The sequence below is a fragment of the Heterocephalus glaber genome, unplaced genomic scaffold (genome assembly GCF_053883595.1).
Source record: "Heterocephalus glaber isolate CG9 unplaced genomic scaffold, H.glaber_assembly_v1.0 deba00000621, whole genome shotgun sequence".
NCBI lineage: Eukaryota > Metazoa > Chordata > Mammalia > Rodentia > Bathyergidae > Heterocephalus > Heterocephalus glaber.
The window spans coordinates 11842668-11867592 of NW_028258153.1; the positions used below are offsets into that span (position 1 = coordinate 11842668).

The 24925-nt window shown below is 36.6% G+C and overlaps 1 pseudogene; it reads left to right on the forward strand.

Moving 5' to 3' along the window:
* Positions 1-611: 611 nt before the first annotated feature.
* On the forward strand, positions 612-2621 carry LOC101721130 (TAF5-like RNA polymerase II p300/CBP-associated factor-associated factor 65 kDa subunit 5L pseudogene; annotated as a pseudogene).
* The last annotated feature ends 22304 nt before the right edge of the window (positions 2622-24925 follow it).

Sequence of the window (24925 nt, forward strand, 5' to 3'; positions counted from 1 at the left end):
AACAAGCAAAAGAATGAGAGAATCACAGAGGAGTGTCTCTCAGAACAATTAATGTTCATTTTGTTTTTTTCTTTTGTCAAATCACCTCTTCTTTTTCTTAATTTTTAGATGTTCAGTAGTATGTTATCTTCTGCAGAGAGGTTTGTATCCTACCTCTTCTGTATTATCTTAAATAAGGTTCTCTGAGCCTCAGTTTCCTGTTCTGTAAAAATATTTTAATACCTATCTTATTAAATGTAATGAGTAAATGAAATAAGGGATGTAAAATGCACTTATCACATTTATGTATCAGATGCTGTCAATAACTATTTGTTTATGAATTTACTTAAAATATAGAATGAGTATGCCAGGCCCAAATTGAATAGTATATTTATAAATAATTTAAATATATAGGAACAGATTTAAGATAAAACTTAAATATTTTTAGAAATATTTAACACTTTAAAAGAGGAATAGGAGCGTCGGCGTCGGCGGCCCAGCCAGCGTGCCCCTCCGTTAGGCGGTCGTGGGGCAACCGCCCAGGGCCGCGGGAGGCCTGGCTAGCGGCAGTGGAGCCAGGCCCTGCCGCAGGCGGCAGCGGTGGGAGCGGGAGCCGCCCGGGTTGTTCAGTCATGAAACTGGTGTGCACGGAACACATCCAGATGGCAGTGTCCCGCTACCTCAAGCGCCGGCAGTACGTAGATTTGTGGATTCGGATGGCCCACCGAAGCAAGGCCTGCGTCTGTCTCAGACTCCTGAGGAGATGGCAGCCAAACTCACAGTCCAGTTAGCATCTGGTTGTGGCAACATAGTGTCTGCAGCTCCTTGCCCGGCAGAACCCCAGCAATATAAAGTACAGTTTGGACGACTGCGGAATTTTCTCACTGATTCTGATTCCCAGTACAGCCGTGAAGTTATGCCTCTCCTCTACCCACTATTTGTCTACCTCCATCTCAGCCTTGTCCAGAGCAACCCGAAGAACACAGTGGAAAGTTTCTATAGCCGCTTCCATGGAATGTTCCACAGAATGCAAGCCAGAAGGATGTTATTGAGCAGCTGCAGACCACTCAGACCATCCAGGACATCCTGTCCAATTTCAAGCTTCGTGCATTCCTAGATAACAAGAAGGTGGTCCGTCTCCAGGAAGACAGCCACAACTACCTGATCCACTACCTCCAAAGTGACAACACTGCCCTGTACGAGGTCCTCACCTTACATATCCACCTGGATGTGCAGCCTGCCAAGAGAACAAACTATCAGCTCTACACCAGTAGTGGCTCCTCCCGCAGTGAGAGCAGCGGCCTGGAGCCCCTGGATGTGCCCAGCCCCATTCTGCAGAACGAGGCCACATTGAGGTCTTACAAGACAGCATCAAACACATCAAGGATGACCTTCCCTCCCTCACCTCCATCTGCTTCTACCGCTTCTACAACACAGAGCAGTTGCTAAACACTGCAGAATTTTCCTCCTATAGCAAGCTGCTTGCTGCTGGGTTTGACAACTCCTGCATAAAACTCTGGAGTCTGCAGTCCAAGAAGTTGAAATCAGAGCCCCACCTTGTAGACAATCATATATCCACTTGACTAGTGATATTCTGGAGGAAGAGGAGGATGAGGAGGTCAGTGCGGGCACGGAGATGAAAATCCTGTGGGGACACTGTGAGCCAGTGTACAGCACAGTTTTCCTCACGGACAGCTCAGGGTTGCTCTCTTGTTCTGAGGACATGTCCATCCAGTACTGGGATCTGGGGGATTTCACCAACACTGTGCTGTACTAAGGACATGCCTACCCCATGTGGGACCTGGACATCAGCTCATACAGCCTGTACTTTGCTAGTGGGTCCCACGACTGCACCGCCAGGCTGTGGTCCTTCGATCTGACGTACCCACTGAGGACATATGCAGGACACCTGGCAGATGTGGACTGTGTCAGATTCCACCCTAACTCTAACTACTTAGCCACGGGCTCGACTGACAAGACTGTCTGGCTGTGGAGTGCCCAGCAGGGGAACTCAGTGAGGCTCTTCACAGGCCATCGTGGCCTTGTGCTTTCTCTGGGTTTCGCTCCCAACAGGAAGTTGGCAAGGGCCAGCAGTTAAAACCGTAGGACCTGGCCACCAGGACCTGGCCTCCAGGACCCTTTTTAAAGAGCTAGAGACCACACAAACAGCATCACCAGCCTTGCCTTCAGCCCTGACAATGGCCTAGTGGCCTCTGCCTCCATGGACAACTCAGTGTGTGTCTGGGACCTCCAGAACACATGCTGTAGTGCGCCCGCAGATGGCTCCTCCAGTGAGCTCGTGGGTGTCTACACTGGACAGATGAGCAGTGTCCTGAGCGTGCAGTTCATGGCCTGCAACCTGCTTCTTGTGACCAGGATCACATAGGAGAATCGGAACATTGATTCTTACCTTGGCTGGAATGGACTGGGCTGTGGTGAGAGGCCTCTGGCTGCAGCATGGACATGGACATGGTGAACAAATTATTGACAGGCTGTGAAAGAGCCCTCCCCCGATGCAGCCTTGTTGTCATGGGACTCAGTCAGGGCCAAAGCATGGCTCAGTGATGCCTGGACTCAAGATGAGCACTAGGGTGCTCTGAGGTCAGTGACATGTTCCCAGAGGACCCTTGGGACCCTAAGTACAAGCACCTTCCCATTTTCTTCTTGTCCTCCTTCCAGCATGCTTACTGAGGGCAGGTGCCAAGTGCCCTCCACAGCACCCCTAGACACCCTCAGTTGGACCACCCTTGAGGAGGGAAGTGGGGACAGAACTGGCAAAGGGAGGGATAATCCTTTTCCTGAATGGTAGAACCAGGATTTTTTATTATTGTTATTATGATGATTATTATTATTGCAAAGAAGAAACCTAACACTTGCAGAGGGGAACATCTCTGCTTTTATCTTCAGGTTTGACTCTTGGCACTGGCTATGATACTTGAAATTTTGAGCTTCAGGGAATTCAGAGATTTTGGTGGCACAGTGTATCAGGAGAAAGGGAAATCTTGGGTGTGCATTGAGCGCACCAAACAGCATGCTTATGGAAGTTGATGGGTGGATTGACTGAGAACACTGGGCTCCCTTGCAATTATGGTGGGAAAGATTCTTTCTTGGCTGCATTTCTATCAATAATTCTCTCCCCTGAAAAGAAAGATTATGGTAGGAAGGGGTGCAGCTTAGTGGTAGCACATTTGCCTAGCATGTGAGAGGCCCTGGGTTCAATCCCTAGTAGCACCAAAAAAAAAAAAAAGATTATGGTTAAGAATAATTTAGAGGGCTGGAAATGTAGCTTGGTGGTGCAGCATCTGCCTGACAAGTGCAAGTCTCTGAGTTCGATTCCCAGTACCAAAAAAAGAATAATTTGGAGTGAGTCAGAAGATAAAAATAGTGTTAGATTTTGAAGTGATCGTTAATCAGAGGCTAGCATTTCTGTTCTCTCTCCTGCAGTGAGCACATCATGAGGTGAATCCTGAGTGCACATGCACATGTCAAACTGTGCCCTGAGGACAAAACAAGTTCTAATGTATGGGAAAAGGATTAAATATTTCTGTTTTCAAAAAAAATAAAATAAAATAAGAGGAATAGTTCAAAATAGAGTCATTTAAGAAAAAAATAAATTATAGCCAGAATCCACTGCAAAAAGTAGAGAAGTGGAATTTTTGTCAAAAAGGCCCAAAACAAAAATGTTTTGATAACTCCAAGAAGTTTACCTATGAACAACACTCAAAAAATCTGTAATTCTATGAAAGTTCCAAATAACCAAGACTTTGAGTTACCAATGTATGTCCACATAGTAGTTCTCAAATTTAAGTCACCTAAGATATTTGTGGCTCAACTACAATTGGAAACACATTTTATAGAGACCTAACTAGCAGTGCTTTCAAAATTCAAATTAAAAGAAATGTTAATATTTTATTTTGTAAATGTTTTCACTTCCACAATGGATAAGTAACATTTTAAAGACAATAAATAAAAATAATCATAATAAATATAAGCAAATAATATTGCCTTCAGATTTTTTAAATGATGCAAACTTTTGTTATGACTAGTTTGTTATATCTTAGAGATACTGGTCTTTGCAAAGACTGAATTTGAAAAGAATTATGCTATACCTTAATTCTTAAGTTGCCTTTTTCATTTAAAAGGCCTATTAAAAGAAAACAAAGTTTCAGATCTTAGTAGTAGTTTGAGTTTTAATACATTTTCATCTTATAGTCTTTCCTTTTTTGTATATCTTACAAATTTCTTTAAAGTAGGGGTAGGGGAAGAAAATGCCTTAACATTTTGATGAATGAACATAAACTCTCTACTCTCCCTTTGAATATATTCTTTAAAATGGTAAATGAAAGAAATCAATGGAGACAGTAAAAATAAAGCAGTAATCACAAAGGACAACGTTTATCTCTTCCCAGCCTAGAGCCTCCATTTATGTAAAAGTGAAATTATTTTTAAAACCAAAACCATACAGGAATCTGACAATGGATGTAGTCCCTACATTTGTAGTTTCAATGGAGAAAATACTCATATGTAAATATGTAGAAAAGTACTATTCAGTTTCAGAAGTTGTAGTATTCATTTGCTACCAGTACAACCCAAGCCACTTACTGATGCATCTGTTTAGAAAATTAGCTGTCTTATTTTTCTCTCAAAACTTCACAATAAGTGGTAGCCAGCTTTAGAATTTCTGAATTCATAGAAGCACTAGCAATTGTGGAAAATTATAATTTTTCAACCATATAGTACATATTTTTCTTTTTTGCTAACATTCATTTGAAAATTCATTTCTCCCAAACTCTTATCCCATGTAGTTTAGGGTCAATTCACCGTCTTGGTGAGAAACATATAATGCAGGCTTAACACAAAAGAACATCTCAATTTTCTTGCCTACAGTGAAATTTTTTGGAATTAGCAAGTGTTTTAAAAGGAGTCAAATTAGACGTGGTAGAAATTTGTTGGTAATTCTGGAAAAGAGACACTTATTCTCTCTTGGGACTTAGGTTCTAAGGATGCTATATACACCTTGCAAGTGTAGATAAAACTTCTAAGTATTGAGTCAACATGGAGAACCTGGGCTATGGACAAATAAAATCTGAGTCCAGATATAATCATTTAAACTTCCAGTATGACCACATAATTTCCATGCTCTGTCACCTAGGAAGACCTAGAAGCAATGTCACCCATATAAAAATGAGTATTCCTAGCACTCTGATCTTGGTTTCTAAAATCATTGTCCAATGAAAGGAACAAAGATTTCCTAGAGAAATGGCTAAATTTAGTAATGGACCAGGAATATAAAGATTACCCTGGAGAATCACACAGTGCTCAAAGGTTAAAAAGTTTCTCCCCTGCTAAAACTCTCACAATGATGGGAGTACATCAAAAGTACATGGCAGCCAATTGAAAGAGCATTCAATGGACAAAGCTAGGACAATCTGGGAAACAAAAATTAATGAAGTAGTATCAAAGTAAAATCTAAAGAACAAAATGAATAACTATGAGTCCATACAAATAAAAATAGCTTATGAATAACTATGAGTCCATACAGATTTTTCAAAAGCACATAGTGACAGGGGGAGGGAGCCCTATATCAGAATAGAGAAAGACGATAAGCACTACTCAGCCAGGTGATCAAGACTCATGTCTGTAGTAGGAAGTTGTATTCGTCGTGGTAAGTACCCTTGATACAATGAAAATAGTCCTTTGTCTCTGTGGTGTTATCCCCTAAAAACTATAGTCCCACCAATCAGGAAAAAAGAACAAACAAATCACAATTGAAAGACACTTAACACACCTTACAGTTATCAAAAACTGTCAACATCAGTGACAGCAAGGAAACTGTAAGAAACAATCTGAACAAAAAGCAAATAGTCCTAAAGACTAACTATAAGTAGGATCTTGGAACAAAAAAAAGGACATTAGGTAAAAATTAAGGACATCTGAATACAGTGTGGAATTTACTTAATAACACTGTAAAGTGTCAACATTGATTCATTATAAGACAAATATATTAATGTAAAGTGCTAATAAGAAAAATTGAATATGGGTTCATTTATATAGAAATTTATATAGAAATTTCACATACTATCTTTGCAACATTGTGGCAAATCTAAAACTATTCTAAAATTTAAATTTCATTTGTAAAAAATTACTTGAAACTTGATTCTAATGTGCCTTAAGAAGCCTCATCTCTTTACATTTCTTTTATCTGAAACAATAAATGCCTTTTGCATGAGGAATTTTCTGTTGGGCTTTCTGTCACCTGTAACTAAACAATACCTACCTGATAAATGGACTCTATAGAGAATTTTTGTTACTTCCATACTATTTGAAGAGATATTTTGCAGCTAAGGTGTTTTTTCCTAAAAATATGTGATATATAACAATGTAGTATTGTGCACTTAAAATATGTTGAGAGGATAGATCTCATTTTAAGTGCACTTATCATACCAAAAAAAGGTTTGATACAATGTTCCTTTGTGCCTTTAGACCTGAAAGTACGTTTTGCCTTATACAAGTGGAAGAAATTCCATTTGCTTTCACACATAGAAGAAAACTGAGTGAGCTATTTTAGAAGTTCAGTGCACCTTCCTGTACCTTGTCCAATAATCACTTCTTCATCTACAGTCTGAAACAAAGAAGATAAAGACAAATGACAAAAGGAGCAGCAACAACAAGAGTTGGAAAGAGGGAAGCATTATGTAGAGAACAGAGACAGGTTAAAGGTAGCAATCAGGAATGATGTAGCTATAAAAGGAAGTCTAAATTGGGAGAGTATCACGATAATTCTGGCAGTGAACATCTAATGTCTAATGACCACTTCAAGTCATGGAAACTTGCCTATTGATATTCCATGTTTAACACAGGGAAACTGGCCAGCACTTTTCAAGATGTCCTTGTTAGATGGAGCCTGCTTCCAGGCGTCATAGTTTTTCCTGATCCCCAAATGTATTATCCCATACATGAAGCAAGAGAGCAGATTACCTGAAGTGTTTTATATTTTCTGATTGATTGTAACATCTCTTAGCATGTCTATAATTATCCATAATTATCCATGCCACCAGAAAGAATAGGGTTGGGCAAGAACTCTTACTCTAAAACATATAATGTAATATTCAATTCTTTTCAGCAGAAAAATCATTTCTAAAACATCAATCTTTAGGATTTATAAATTCTTTCTAAAACATAAATCTTTAGTTCTGTCCCTTCTCCCTGGTGGAAAAATACGTCTGGTAGTGAAAAGGCCAGTGAATACATTGAATCTAGAATGGTCAATTCCTGGAACTGTTGGCATAGAGTTGTATCTCAAAGGATTTATAAAGCCAGAGGCCTGTAAATTTGAGTATCCAATGACAAAGCATAGGTTGACAGAAGTCACAGATTCATGAAAAATGAGAGTAATCCATGAAATAGTAGGTAACAGGGAAAAATCTAAAACCCACATGTGAAACAGAAAAGGGTTGGATTGTAATCACTGTAATGAAAAATGCTGCAATTTTTATAATAATCTATTTCCTCAGTCCAGTATCAGAATTTTCATTAAATCCTACTTTAAATCTAAATTACTACTTTGGATCTAAACATGCTTTCCCCCAACCTGACACAGATATACCTGTATTTCCAAGATTCACACATTTGGTGTCCTTATCAATAATGTTACAAATTAGACACAAATAGGCATTTCTATGGTTTGGGTAAAACCTCTAGGAGAAAAAAAAAATCTGCTGTTTATAAGAACTTCACAGGACTTTCAGAGACAAAGATTGCTGATGACAAATAAAAGTAGGAGAAAAGTTTCTGGAGGTGAGAATGGTACTATTCCAACCATTACAGAGGCTCCAGTTTCCCAACATTAAGAGCAAACTATGAAAACTGATGTCCTGTCAATATTCCCTAGCCTCACTCTTGAATTTACAGCAGAATATTATCTTTAAATTCTTTAATAGCTCTAATATCCAATGTTTACTTATATAAATCTCATTTGTTCCTATTTTTTTAATATTTTCATATTTTAATAGTCAATTCCTTGGACCTCTTTCCTATGTTTAAGGGTAGTACACCAGTGGTTCTTATGGTATGTCAGTATCTAGTTTGTCTTGGATGATACTATTCTTGCTAATTTACTTGCTATTGACAGGTTGGCATAGTTATTGCTATTGATGGGTTTTGTCTGTAGGCCAATATCTGGATTACATTTGTGTCATTAACAATACTTTGGTCTATTCCCAGAGGAGTAGGTGCTGAGCCAATTACACTGCATCCTCCCCTCCCAAATTAATGGAGGTGGTTGGATATTAGAACAGAGGCAAAGGACTATAGTTAGTCATTCCCAGAGTGCATCACTGAAAAATAGACACTAAAGAAATCTCCATAACAGCAAAAAACTCTTTTCACTATATGCACCTTCAAACTATAGCACAAAACAAAACAAAGATAGAAATGTGAGAAAACAAGGCAAAAAAAATGTCTTCTAAAATTCCCCCCATAGAGCATCAAAGGGAAGAAAAGCAAAAGCCACAAAGACAAATTATTCAAAAAGATAATGGAGATTGAAAAACAGATCAATAAGGTCCTCAGCAGACCAGTGGAATAGATTAGAAGATGCAGAAACAATGCCAGACACACTCAGCCATCTCATCTTTGATAAAGGAGCCAAACACCCTCACTGGAGGAAAGATAGCCTCTTTAATAAATGGTGCTGGAAAAATTAGGCTTCAACTTGCCAAAGATTCAAACTAGACCTGTATCTCTCACCATGCATTAAACTAAAATCAAAATGGATTAAAGATCTAAATATTAAAATAGAAACTCTGAGCCAGTTGGAACAGAGGTCAGGTAGAACCCTTGAAGACATCAGTGTAGGAAAAGATTTTATGAACAAAACCTCAGTTGCCCATGAACTAGCACAAACAATCAACAAGTGGGATCTCTTCTTATTAAAAGACTTCTGCACAGCAAGAGAAAGCACCAGCAATGTGAAGAGACAACCCACAATGTGGGAAAAAATCTTCACCTACTCTTCCTCAGACAAAGGTCTACTATCTGGAATCTATAAAGAACTTAAAAAGATCAGACCTCCCAAATTTAAAGACCCAATCCAAAAATGGGCATCTGAAATGAACAGACATTTCTCAGATAAAGAAGTAGAAATAACAAATAAATACATGAAAAAATGTTCAACATCACTGGTCATTCAAGAGATGCAAATGAAAACAATGCTGAGATTCCACTTCACTCCAGAAAGAATGGCTGCTATCATGAAATCAACCAATAACAAATGCTGGCAGGGCTGTGGGGAAAGAGGAACCCTGCTCCACTGCTGGTGGGAGTGTAGACTGGTGCAACCACTGTGGATAACAGTATGGAGATACCTCAAAGAACTAGGACTGGAAGTCCCATTTGACCCCACTATTCCACTGCTGGGGATCTTCCCCAAAGAATTAAAAGAATCATACCACAGTGATATATGTGCACCCATGTTCATAGCAGCACAGTTTGTAATAGCTAAAACTTGGAAACAGCCCAAATGCCCATCAACTGGAGACTGGATAAAGAAAATGTGGTTTTTTTACAAAATGGAGTACTACTCAGCCATAAAAAGTGAGAAATTAGAGACATTTATAGCTAAGTGGATGCACATTGAGTGAATACTCTTAAGTGAAATAAATAGGACACACGTATAAATAACCAACAGTTTCTCTGGTGTGAGAAACTGAAAGTGTAAATAAGGACTAAAGTGTATAATAGGTAATGTGAAATAGGAAGAAAAGGGGCAAAGGGGAAGGAAGTGGGAGGGCTAGGGGAAAGGATAGAAGGGAATGGGATTAATATGAGAAAATGGAAAAATAGGAACAAAATCTTTGTAAATAGGGAGGACTGGAGTGGTTGAAGGGAGGGTTGGGCAAGGGTGAAAAATAAGAACCAAGAGAGACTATGTAAAGGTGCAAATTTCCAATGATGAATGTCATTATATTGTATACCTAAAATGTACCAATGATTAGAATGAATAATCGATAATGCAAAATAAGAATAAAAGGTCCAAAGGGGTAAGGGTAGGGGTAGTGGGAGGGGCTGGGGAAAGGAAAGAAGGGAAAGAAAAAATGATAAGAAATGGAAAAAATGGAAATAAAGTCTTTGTAAATAGGGAAGGGTGGAGGGCATGAAGGGAGGGCTAGGAATGGGGAAAAAATAAGAACCAAGATGCATTATGTAAAGGTACAATTCCCAATGAGAAATGTAATTGTGTTGTATACCTACAATGTATCAATAAAAGAATTTAATAAAAAAAGAAAAAAAAGATAAAAAAAGAAAAAGAAGGTCCTCAGCAAGCTCAGAGAAGATACAATTAAACAGATAATGGCTATAATAAAGAAAGTGATCAAGGAGCTCAATAAACTAATCATAAAGTAATAAAAAAACACTAATAAAAAGCTACCTGAGCTAAACAAAAATATACAAGCCATGAATTACTAGTTTAGCAAAGAATTGGAGTCATGAGAAGGTTCCGAAAAGAAATCCAGGAGAGTAAAAGTTCTAATGAAAGTATGAGAAGAAGAAGTGCCCACGTGAGGACAGAGCGCAGAACTAGAAGACAGATCTGCTGTCAGAGATGAATTATTCAGAGACAACTAAAAAACAACAAGAGAAAAAGAAAAATGAACTCAATAAACTGCTACACGACACAAAGCAAGATTAACCTAAAGTTAACTGGAATTAGTGAAAAATCAGAAGACAGCACAAATAACATAACAAAACTGGTTACAGAAATATTAACATACAGAAAAAAAAAACATACAGATAAGTGAGGCATGTAAAATCTCAAATAACCACAATCAAAAAAGAACCTTGTGGGCCGGGAATTTAGCTCAGTGGTGTGGCTGCCTGCCTCGCAAGCACAAGGTCCCAAGTTCCATCCCCAGTACCAAATAAAAAGAACCTCTTCATGACCCATCATACTCAAAAATCTCACAAGTCAATCACAGGGACAGAATCTTAAACTGTCTTAGAGAAAAGCAATTAATCACTTATAAAGGTAAACATATGAGAATTATAGCAGAATTTTCAGCACAAACTTTGAAGGTTAAGAGAGCTTAGAGTGATGTGTTTCAAAGCTCTACACAAAAACAACTTCCAACCCAGATGTACATATGCTGCAAAATAGTCTTTCAAAATTGATGGAGAAATAAGGTATTCCCATGACAAAGAGCACATCAAGAAACTCCAGATCATCAAACCAGCACTATAAAACTTTCTCAAGTATATCCTAGAAAAGGACAGTGAAGCCAAAAATGCCAAAAAATTCTAATAGAATGCATATACCAGGCAAGGTGAGAAATTAAGCAGAAGGCAAAGAGAAAAGAAAGTCAACAACAGGAAATAATCCCATGATAATAAGTCAACACCTTTCAGAAATAACTTTCAATATAAATAGCCTCAATTCCCCAATCAAAAGATACAGACTGGCAAAATGGATCAAGAAACAAAATCCAGCGATATGCTGTATGCAAGAAACACATCTAATCCAAAAAGAAATTTACAGATTAAAAATGAAAGATAGAAAATAATATTCTATGCACCAGAAACCCAGAAAAAAGCAGGAGTAGCTATAGTAATTTCAGGAAAAAAAGTGAACCTTAATCCAATACAAATCAGAAAAGAATGTCATTAAATACTGATTAAAGGAACAATTCAACAGGAAGAGATAACAATTACAAACACAATTACCTCAAACAGCAGCACATAAAACTTGATAAAATAGACACTACTTGATATAAAAAAACAGACAAATAACAACACTATTATAATGGGAGAATTCAATATTCCTCTGTCAAAAACACACAGATCAATAAGACAAAAAATAAAGAAATTATCAGAATTGAACCTTTAAACATATATATTGTTCTTGATTAAGCAGTAGGTCACAGAATAAATCAAGGGAGAGTTCAACAGTTTCTGGTATCAAACAATAATGCCCATGGAAGATACGAGACTCTATGGAGCACATTGAAAGCAGTCCTAAGAGAGAAGTTTATAGCTGTGAATACCAACATAAGAAAACCAGACAGAGTCCAAATAAATTACCCAATTATACACTTCAAGGTCCTAGGCAAACAAGAATAATTGAAGTCCAAAGCTAATATAAGGAAGGGAATTATAAAGATCAGAAGAAAAATTAATGAAATTGAGACTAAAAAAGAAATAAAATCAATGAAATGAAGAGCCCCTAGACATTTTTACCGAAAAAAAGGAAAGACCCAAATAAATGCAATTATAAGTGAAAAAGGTGAAATCACAATGGGCACTGCTAAAATCCAGAATATTATTAGTAACTATTTTGGGAACCTGTACTCAAATTGGAGAATTCACAAAAAATAGATTCCTAGATACATAGGAATTATCAAATTTAAACCAAAAAAGATAAAATAAAATCCTTGAACAATCCAAAAAAGGCAATGAAATAGAAGATGCAATGAAATAAAAGATGCAAAAAACATTTTTTTAAACCTACCAAGAAAAGCCCATGTCCTGATAGATTCACTGTAGAATTCTACAAGAACTTGAAGGATGATCTCAAACTTTTCAAACTCTTTATGAAACTGAAAAAGAAGGAGTACTCCCAAAACCATTCCTGGAACCTATGGTTAACCTGATTCCAAAAACAGAAAAGGACCCCACAAAAGATAACTTCAGGCCAATCTCTTTAATGATAATAGAAGCAGAAATTCACAATCAGATACTGATAAACAGAATGCAACAAATCATTAAAAAGATCAGATATTATGAGGGCTGAGGATTTAGCTCAGTGGTTCCACCGCCTGCCTTATAAGTGCAAGGTCCTGAGTTCTATCCCCAGTACCCCAAAAAAAGATATTATGACCAGGTAGCCTTCATCCCAGGGATACAAGGATGGTTCAACATACACAAATCAATGAAGGTGTCAATACATTACATAAACAGAAGCACTAACAAAAATCACATGATCATCTCAATTGATGCAAAAAAGGCCTATGTAAAATTCCATTCATTAAAAAAAACCTGAATAAAATAGATATAGAAGGGCATTATCTCAATCTACTAGAAGCTATTTATGAGAAACCAGTGGAACATCATACCAAGGGAGGAAAACCTGAAACTTTTCCCTCTAAAATGTGAAACAAGACTAGGATCACAGCTATCACCTCTCCTGTTCAACATAGATCCTGAAAAATTAGACAGTATCAAGCAAGAAAAAGAAATAAAAAAGAAGCGTAGGAAAGGAAGAAGTCAAATTATCATTATTTAGAGATGACATGATCTTCTACACAGAAGACCCCAAAAAAATCCATGAAAAAACTCCTAGAATTAATACAACCATTATGGAAATTAGTATGGAGATTCCTCAGAAAACTAAAACTAGAAATTCTATTTGAGCCAGCTATTCCCCTTCTGCAGTGATAGATGCATACCCATATTTATAGTAGCAAAATTCATACTAGGTAAATCTTGGAAATGGGTTATGTGTCCATCAACAGATGAATGGATAAAGAAAATGTGGTTTTTATACATAATGGTGTACTACTCTGACAAAAAGGATAAACTTCAGTCATTTGTGGAAAAATGAGTGTACATTGAAACCACAATATAAAGTGAAGTAAATCAGACACACAAGCTTAAATATTATATGCTTTCTCTATTTTTAGTGTTTTATTTTTATTTTAATGTAATACATGTAGATACTAATTAAGAAAATATGAAAAGCACTCAACTTATTTCCATGAAAAAATAAAACAAAATTTCATAACAAAATAGTTAGAGAATAACAATAGTTAATACACTGTGTATCATGATGTTAAAGGAATGGCCAAAATGTTACTTAGAGTACAAGTCATAGACAAAAAAGGCTCTCTCTTATAAAAAACAAACAAATAAAAGGTTAACTTCTTTCAATGAACAAAGAGAAACTAGCAGTATAAATGAAACAAATTAGCATATATCTTAAAATATTTTTGAAACAATAAAATAGATGATTTGGGGAATTATTTGAACTTCTTCCTACTTCCTACTTCTTATTTTGCTATTCTCCCTACTTCCTATTTGTCTATCTTCTATTTTGCATATGTATAGATATATACTTTTTCTGCATATATATATGATTTCTCACATTAGCTATATTTCAGCTTGTATGTCTGACTTATTTCACTTAATATTGTATTTTCAAGTTGTAGAAATTTGCCTATGAATGCCTCAAATTTATTTTTATGGCGCAGTAGTATTCCATTGTGTATAAATACCACTTTTTCTTTATCAGTTGATCTGTTGAGGAACATGTGTGTTGTTTCTAAGATATAGCTATTATAAATTGTGCTCCTATAAACATGGATATGCATGTATCCCTGTAATATGACATTGATATCCTTGTGAATATAACTAGAAGGGATTTCTACTTTTAGGTTTTTTTAAGAATCTCCACACTTATTTTCATAATTGTTGTAGTAGTTTACATGCCCACTGACAATGTAAAAGTGTTCATTTTTCCACAAATCCTCTCAAGCATTTGTTATTATCTGATTTTTTTGATGATGGCCATTCTTACTGGAATAAGAAAGTATCTCAGTGTAGTTTTAATTTGCATTTCTCTAATGGCCAATGATATTGAGCATTGTTTCATGAATTTATTGGTCGTTTGTACTTCTTCTGAGAAATGTCTACTCATTTCACCTGTCCATTTTTTGACTGGGTCTTTTATTTGGGGGTCTAATTTTTTTTAGTTTTTTATATATTCTATATGTTAATCCTCCATCTGAGGAATAGCTGGCAATTTTTTTTCCATTCTGTAGATTGCCTTACTCATTCTGTTGGTTGTTTCCTTTGCTGTGCAGAAGCTTTGTAATTTAATATGATCCATTTGTTTATTTGCAATATTATTTCTTGTAACGGGGTTCTGTTCAGAGAGTGGTTTGGTGCATATATGTTTACAATTATTATCTCTTCCTGTTGAATAGTTCTATTAGCAAATATGTAGTGTTCTTTGTTTCTTTTGATCAGCATTGGCTTAGAGTTACATTGGTCATTTCTGCTGCCCATTCTTTCAATCATATTTTTACTTTCCTGGATTTCTACTTGTAACTTATTTTTGGATTCTCATTCTTTTCTATGCTGGGTGTTCATTTTTGCACCTCTTTCTTTAGCTCCACTAGATTTTTATTTTTGTCTTCTCTAGATTCACTGATCATTTGTTTCTTTTGAATCATTCTGTTTAGTTGTATCTTCTTTGAATTTGACAAGCACCTTATTGAACTGTTCTTTTTACCTCCACTGATATTCTTTGAGACTTTTCTGCTGTGTGGCTTATGACTTCCTCCCCTTCCATCCCTCTTGGATCAGCTCTGGGGGAGTTAGGAGTTTCTTGAGGCATTTTGTTGCCTTGTTTTCTCATGTTTCTATTTTTTGTTTGTTAATTTGTTTGTTTTCTGTGCTGATGTTTGCAGCATCTTTGGCTTAGTGCTCAGATCTTCCAGAATGAACCACAATTTTGTTCATGACCACCAGGCAGTCAAGATATTGGCATACAGAGAAAACCAATTAACAGCACCAACTAAGTCACTGTGGCTATAGTAGTAAAGTCAGTGACAACAGTGGCATCAAATATAAATTGGATACTGAAAAACCCTAAGAACCACTCACACTCTACACTTAACCAAAGCAAAGAGGTCTATGGTTTTAGTGTAAACACTTAGGGTACCTAGATAGTGACCACTAAGTAAATCAGACCACTAGTTTCTGCTGGATGTAGGCAGCAGAGCAAAAGCTCATGCAAAGCACTGGAATAAATGCCATCTTCAAATCTACCTCCTCTGAAAGTTGCACCCACAAAACCTGTCCCCCCACCACATAACTCAGGCCCAGTGATCCTCATTGCCTGAGTTTGAGCTTTCAAGGGAATCTCAGGAGATCTCTGTCTAGCTCTCACCCTCTACAAGCCTGTCTGCCTGGCTGTCTTTCACCCAGTCTCTGTGATAGGGTAACACTTCATCCTAAAGTAAAATTCTCCTCCTGGCTGTTCCTCTTGTTTGCATTCCTGAGTATGCCAGACTATAAGGCTTCACTCCCCTGATATTGAGAAGTTTCTTTATTCACATATGTAATTAAATAGATCAAAGAGACTGCAACTTGACTACCTACAACAACTTTACTGCATAATGTATACCTCCTTGCTCCCGGGAAGAGGACACTGGCTTATTTGTTGAACACTATAGTGTTTTCTGCTTGCTCAATATTATGACTTGTATCTAGATGTTCCCCCAAAGCCTCCTGCAGTCACAGGTTGGGAGTTTTGAAGGTGGCTGGATTAAGGTGTCACCCAGGTATTAGGGGGATGGATAATGGAAGCCCCACCCTGGACGGGGGTGGCACCAATCAATAGGCTTATAGCCTGTTTGGAATGTAAGGGAGGAAAGGAAAGTAGGTTGGCTGCTGCTCATTGTTTTTGATGTTTGCTACTTTCCTTACCTGCCAGGACTGTTTCTCCTTTGCTAAGGCCCTCTGTTCTGCTGCCTTGCTTTGGAGCCGAAGCTGACTATGAACTGAAACTTCTACAAACCATGAGGTAAAATAAACCTTTCCTCCTTTAACTTTGTGTGTCAGGTATTTTGTCTCAGCAATGAGAAAATTAACTAAGCCACACAAGACGTGCTGAGTTGTTGGCTCTATCTTGGTCTTGATCCTACATCCGTATTGAAATATAAATAGAGACAGCTTTTGGTTGGTTCCAAAAAAAATGGAACAGCATTATATTTAACTTTTCATCTCTTATTCTTTTTTCTCAGAATTATCTTAGGAAAATCACTTAAGTCAATTTGTATTATTAAAGTTTATTTTTTGGTAGCTGGACTTTATTCCTCAATGTATGTATAATAGAATGTACAAACCTTCCCTGTATAGCTCTACCATAAGCACTACTGCAATAAAACCCATGTACAAAAAGCTTTAATTAATGGTGTTTTGGTTTCTATGGTGTAGAATCTATGGACTTGTGGAAGAGCTGAATCAAACAATATACTGTATTTACTTTTAATTTCAATAGCTGCTATTGCCAGAAAGATTTCCAAAATTAACTATGAAATCTCACATTAATATCTGAAAGGTATAGGTATATAGCTTTCTCTATAATTTTTTACTTTGTTTTGAATGTAACATGACATTTCAATATTACTTTAATTTTCACTCTGACAAATAGTCAACTACACAGTGTCATTTTTATATTTATACCTGTTTCAAGTTGAAATATTTTAAGAATCTTTTACCCTTTGCATATTTTCTACATTTTTGTGTTAATTTGTAAATTACTACTGTTAGGCTTTGGGCTATTGAGTTCTATTTTAAATTTTTGTCCATAGTTATCATCTTGTTATTGACTTCATTTATAAAAATTTTGAAATGGTAAACTTTCCATTTTCCTGTGGTCAACTGTAGCTATATTTTCTTTATGTCTTCTGAGTTTACAGTCCTAAGACTATTTTGCCAAATCTTAAATAATAAAAAAAATTTCTCTTTGAAAATATTGAAAATTTGTTAATTATTTTCCATATTTAAGTCTTTAGTTCATCTGAAGTTTTTTTGTATAAGAGATTAAACAGATTCTAAATTAATTTCTTCCCAGTGTATAGCCAATAATAGCAGGACCTTTTAAAAAATAATGTCTTTTGTTCTCATTGAATGCATCACTGTTCCATATACTAAATTATCATTTTAGCCAAGATTTGTTCATTAAATATTTATTCTATTCTTGTAATCTGTTTTTCTCTTTTTATACTGCCATATTGATTTGTGTGTAATATTTTTTTATTTTGATATTTTGACATCTAGAAAATCAAGTTCCTTTACCTAACCCTTTTGCAGGCTATGTTAACATTTTTCAAGCAATAAATATTAATATTATTTTACAAGTGCTCCCCCGACCCAAATAAATACTCTAGCATCCTGATTGGAACAGCATTAAATTTACATACTAATTTTGTGATCATTGACTTCCTAATGATAGAAGTCTTCCTGTTCATAGACATAATAGGACTTTCTAGTCATTCAGTATTATTGTTTTATGTCTTCCAGTAGAATTTTACATCTTGACATTATGAAATATTTCTATTTCAAACATATGTGAAAATTATGAAAATTGTTTACTATATACTTTTTACAGAGGTTATACAAAGATTCTCTCATTTGAGAAAATATTTTGAATGTATTTGTAATATTTGTTATAAATATTTCTTCAATTTTAATCTCTTTAAATTGTCCCATGAAACATTCTCTACTATTTCACTTATTTAATAGTGGTTGAATTTAACTAGTGTCCTCTAAAAACTACTTCCAGGTTTTAAAGAATTCTATTTAGTTTTTTATTCCATTCTAATTCATTTCCGATCAATATACTTCCATTGATTGCTTCTTCTTGATATATTGTACTATAAACACCAAATTAAAAACCACCAAATAAATAGAAAACATAGAACATTCAAATAAAGGTTTTAATAAATTAAGATTCAAATTGATTTAGGTTTAATCATTTCATATTTTTCTTCTTAAAGAATTGTTAGCCTTCTTTTTTCCTCTTTTTGTCTTCCTTCCTTATATTTAAATTTCAGATTACACAAAACTCTCTATATAACTGGTTTTAGGAAGAAAAAATAGAGAAAAATGTGACAATATTTAATATAGTACATACCTATTGATTTCTTCTGGAAACATTGTTCAGTGTTATGCCCTGGTGATAGGAGGAGAGTGAGGATTCAAAGACAAACAGTATACATGACTCCCTGCATCTGGAAGCTTAAAATTCTATAGTTGACTTTAATGTGAAAAATTATTCTAAAAGAATTACTCTCCCATAATATAAAGTAGCCATAAAAATTGAATGAGTCACCAAAATAAAAGAGAAAAAAAAGACACAGGTTGGGTTAAGAATTAAATGAAAGCAAGTAAGAAAAAAAAAATTAAAACATTGAAAGAGGAAAAGTGGATTCTATAATACATGATAGTATATAATTGTACAAAATATATTTTGAAAACACAATTGTTCTTTCAAGTGGTTCTCTAAATGAGCTCAGACCTGCAGCAGCAGCATCAATTGCAAGCTTGTTAAAAATGCAAGTTCTAGGGCCCACCTAAATTCACTGAATCAGAATCCCCCAAGTGGGGTGCTATAATCTGGGTTTTCACAACTTTTCCAGGTGACCCTGATGGTTACTGAAGTTGGAGAACCCCTAACCTGTCAGTTTTTCCTACTAGAGTTGCTCTTAGGATGTGCATGGGTAAAGGATACCAAAACAGAGCTTGTAATTGGATGTTTAGTATAGTACTTTCTCCTAATGATTAACAGATATTCAAGTTTTCACTGGCCAATCCTCATGCAGTCTGAGGGAACATCCAATATATGGATAATAGGTGGTTGCTGAACTTTGATCTCTAAAAATCCTGCCCATTTTTTTAATTTCCTAATGGCAAAAGCTTTTCCCAAAATGTAACTATGCCTATGTCACTCTACCACCCAAAAGAGGTGAGTTGAAATTGTTGCAAAGTGATGCAGTGACATTAATTCCACCTTCAAAATGGCCATTATTTATACTTCCCTGATTTAAGAGTATCTGTAGAAGAAAAAAATATCAATGAATAGTCTAAAAAAATAAAAGAAAGGCAGAAAGAAAGAAAGGAAGAAAGAAGAAAGAAAGAAAGAAAGAAAGAAAGAAAGAAAGAAAGAAAGAAAGAAAGAAAGAAAGAAACGTTTTGATAGCTTTGTCTCACACTTCCCAAATAACCAGGAACCTAAACAAGACAACTAAATGATCAACCCTACTTTTACTGCTGAAATAATAAACACAATTGAATTGAAAATATTTGTATGGACTTTATCTTACTTGTATGTGCATTAGGCAAAAGGATACATTGATAGAGTTCAAAATATACTTACATCTTAATATGTAGGGTGCTCCGGTGTGTTGCTCTCCCATAACTTGTGTTGATATTTAATTATCATCATGGCAGTAGTAAGAGGTGAGACCTTCAGCAAGAAACAAGGTCATGGGGTTTGGCCCCTCATGAATGCATTAATGCTATAACTGAAGGAGGTGTGGCTCCATGCTCTTGGAATTCCCAGCCTCTGTGAGCCAAATAACCTTCTATTGCTTACCTAGTATGTGTGTCCTGAAGTAGCAACAGAAAATGAACCAAGACATGAAGTTTTATTTACTGGTGCTACAGACTTTTAGATAAAAGTATCATAGGGAAACATGACTCATAAGGAGACCATTGCTTCATCATCATTGCTACCTGGCAGGTGAAGTAAGACAAAGACAAATGAAGATCTAGAAATGACTTTTTAAACTGGCAGTTGATGCTTGTTGGAGTATAGCATAGTCATAAATAGCACAAGTTCTGTACAATGATTTATATGCAGGCTGACATAAGAAAAGTTAATTAACCCTTGTGGGCCTCAATTACTCATCTATAAAATGGGATTATAAAGTAGTTTATACTTAGTTGTGGCAAAATTTCTGAAATGCTGTAAAAACTCATAAATTCGTATATATTATTAATGATTTTATCGATTAATCCAAGACTGGGATGCCATGTAAGCCTGAGCAGATCTGCCAAATTTCAGCAACTTGTATAAAGAGAAAGCTGAGCAGTTTCCTTCAAATCACTCCCTATGGCTTTCTGTGGTCCTAGAGTTTCTCTTAACTTTCTAAGGAATTGAGCAAGCAAGAACAGTAAGCCTGAGGCCAGTAATTTTCTAAATGTGTTCCAGTTATGGCAAATTTCACTAAGATGATTCATATATTATCTATTTTAAAATGAAGATAATTTTCCCCACTTGAGCTGAATTTTAGTGAAGAGAGAATTTAATGACTGTTCTCCAGAGAATCTCAAATACGCATCTTCAAGTTCAGCAAAATTGATAGTGAATCGCCAAATTCACTGAGTTTAACCTGGATTTAATCAAAATACTTGAGAGCACTCTATCACCTAATCACTAAATTAGAATTGTGAATTATAATGTTGTAGCTAATCAACTCATAGTGTTGGATGTCTGAGACCTCAGGAAACATCCATTTATCTCGCTAATGATCTAATTCTAAATCAGTATTTTTTTCTACTTGATTAAACTTGATATTTAAATAATTGTGTGAACCTAAACAATATGTGGTATGAAAAGAATAAAATAGGGAGCAGAAACAATGGTAAAGGGGACGAAAAAGGAATTAAGAGGTGTGGTGTACATGTATCTACTTCCCACACGGACTGTGAACAACATGTACCACATTCATGTACTAATAAATGAAAATTTAAAAATAATGAATTAAAAAGTAGACATGGAAAAAGTCTAAAATAAGGAAAAAATCATATGACACTATCCCAGTATGGGAAATAGTGCTTGATTTTGTAGGTGTTAGTATGTTGCTTCACTTTAATATATTGCTCTCAAAAGAAAAACAAAGGAAATGAAATCTATGTAAATAGGGAAGGGTAGAGGGGGTGAAGGGCACACAGGTACTGGGGAAAAAATAAGAACCTAGATACATCACATCATGTACAGGTACAAGCACCCAATGATAAATGTAAACACATTGCATACCTAAAATGTACCAATAAAAGAATTAAAAAAAAAAAAAAATAGCCCGCCACTCCTGGCCCAGAAGAAGGGGCTTCTGGGCCACCATCCCTCCCACCACCCCCGGCCCAGAGGTAGTGGCTTCTGAGCCACCATCCTACTGCTCCTGGTCCAGAGGAAGGGGCTTCCCAGCAACCACCCCTCCCACTGCTCCCAGACCAGAGGAAAGGGCCTTTGGACCACCTTCTTTCCCACCGCTCCAGGCCCAGAGGAAGGGGCTTCCGGGCCACCATCCCTTCAGCCACTCCCAGCCCAGAGGTAGGGGCTTCTGAGCTGCAATCCTACTGCTCCTGGTCCAGAGGAAGGGGCTTCCCAGGCACCATCCCTCCTGATGCTCCCAGCCCAGAGGAAAGGGCTTTTGGGATGCCTTCTGTCCCACCACTCCTGGCCGAGAGGAAGGGGTTTCTGGGCCACCATCCCTACCTTTGCTCCTGGCCCCGTCCCACCTCTCCCAGCTCAGAGGAGGTGAGCCCCGTGGGCACTAACAGCACCCCCCCACCCCACCTTCCCCAGTTGAAATGAGAAAATCCCGTAAATAAGTTTCAAAACCAGACTTCCAGATCACCTACAGCAACCCCAAAGGGAAATGAGATGGAACACTCTAATACTCAACTACCTGGACCCACTGAACTGGCAACAAAAGGGGATCTGGAAAAAATGAAATCAGAAACAATTTCTCAGATAGCAGGAGAAATTGTGCTCCTAGTGCAAGACATGATTGATAAATCTAGAGAGGAGCTGAGGAACATGATGGAATTCCAACAGAGGAAACAAATGGAATCCATAAAGTAGATGCGAATAGATTTCCAGGACATGAAAAACTAAATTGAAAGTCTACACAGCAGAATGAGCCAATGTGAGGACAGAATTTCAGATATAGAAGATAAGATTGCAATTAATGACCAGGAAAAGAAAAATTGCTTCAAAATTATAAAGGAACATGAGAAATCAATCCAGCAGCTCCTAGGTGACGCAAAGAAGAATAACATAAGACTGATTCGGCTCAATGAAGAAACAGGAGAGAGTTCAGATGACATGAAAACCTCTTCACAGAAGTAATGGTAGAAAACTTCCCAAGCAGGGGAAAAGAACTTGACATACAGATAAGTGAGCCATGTAGGACTCCAAATAGCCTTGATCAAAAAAAAATTTACACATAGGCATATAATTGTTAAGATTCCAGAAACACAACAGAAGAACAAAATTCTACAAGCAGAGAAAAGAAACAAATCACATACAAAGGAAAGCCTATCAGAATCACAGCAGACTTCTCAACACAAACCATCAAGGCAAGAAGAGCTTGGAGTGACATATTCCAAGCCCTAAAAGAAAACAGCCTCCAACCCAGATTGATGTACCCTGCAAAACTATCTTTCAAAATGGATGGAGAAGTAAGATACTTTCGTGACAAAGAGCACCTTAAGAACTTCGTGAATACCAAACCAGCACTCCAAAAAATTTTACACAATATCCTAGGAACAGACATTGAGGATCACAACCCCAGGAAGCAAAGCAGAATGAACCCATCTGGCAGGACAAGAAATTAAATGTAAAGGGGGAGAACCCAACAAAAAGAAAAAGTCATGGCAATGACAAGTCAATACGTTTCAGTTATAACCATCAAGGTTAATGGTCTCAATTCACCAATCAAAAGAAATAGACTGGCAGAATGGGACAAGAAGCAAAATCCAACCATATGCTGCATACAAGAAACACACTTCATTCAAAAGGAAACTCATAGACTGAAAGTTAAAGGGTGGAAAACAATACTGCATGCGACAGGAACCCGAAAAAAAGCAGGAGTAGCTATCCTCTTGGCAGATGAAGTAGATTTCAAACCAACACTGATTAAGAGAGATGAAGAAGGACACTACATCCTTGTAAAGGGAACAATCCAACAGGAAGAGATGACAATCATAAATATCTATGCACCAAACACTAGTGCACCCAACTATATAAAACAAATACTAATGGACATGAAAAGTCATATATGCACTAATACAATTGTAGTGGGGGACCTCAACACCCCACTGCCACAAATAGATAGATCAACTAGACAAAAAATAAATAAGGAAATACTAGAACTCAATTGAACTCTTGAACAAATGAACTTAACAGATGTTTACAGAGTCTTCCACCCCATAAAATCAGAATACATGTTCTTCTCAGCTGCAAATGGGTCATTCTCAAAAATAGACCACATACTCACACATAGAACATGTTTAAGTAAGTGTAAAGGAATTGAAGTTATCCCCTGTATATTATCAGACCATAGTGTGATGAAATTGGAGATCCATAGCAAAAGAAATTCAAAAAATTTCATAAACACATAGAAATTGAACAACACACTTCTGAATAACCAATGGGTCACAGAGGAAATTAAAGAAGAAATCAGACAGTTCCTTCAATTAAATGACAATGACAATGCAACATATAGGAAACTATGGGACACAATGAAACCAATCTTACGAGGGAAATTCATAGCAGTGAATACACATATTAGGAAAACAGAACGAGCCCAATTAAACAACCTGATGCTGAACCTCAAGCTTCTAGAAAAAGAAGAGCAGGACAACCCTAAAGCTCATACAAGGGAGGAAATTATAAAGGTCAGAGGAGAAATCAATGCAATGGAGACTAAGAGAATGGTACAAAAAAATCAATGAAGCCAAGAGTTGGTTCTTTGAAAGAATCAACTAAATTGACAAACCTTTAGCCAACCTTGTCAGAAAAAGAAAAGAAAAGGCCCAAATCCATGCAATTAGGAATGAAAAGGGTGAAATGACAACAGACCCAGCAGAAATCTAGAGGACCATCAATACCTACTTCCAGAACCTATACGCCAATAAGATGGCCAACACAGAAGAAATGGACAGATTCCTAGATACATATGAATTACCAAAGTTGAATGAAGAAGACCTAAAAACTCTGAACAACCCAATATCAACCAATGACATTCAAAATGTAATTAAAAACTGATCAACTAAAAAAAGCCCGGGCTCTGATGGCTTCACTGCTGAATTCTACAAGACATTTAGAGAGGAACTGCTGCAACTACTGTTTAAACTCTTCAATGAAATTGAAAGGGAAGCAATACTCCCAAATTCATTCCTGGAAGCAAGCATCACCTTGATCCCCAAAGCAGAGAAAGACCCAACTGAAAAAGAGAACTATAGGCCAATCTCACTAATGAACATAGATGCACAAATCCTTAATAAGATACTGGGAAACAGAATGCAGAAGATCATCAAGAAGATCATACACCCTGATCAAGTGGGATTCATCCCAGGGATGCAGGGATGGTTCAAT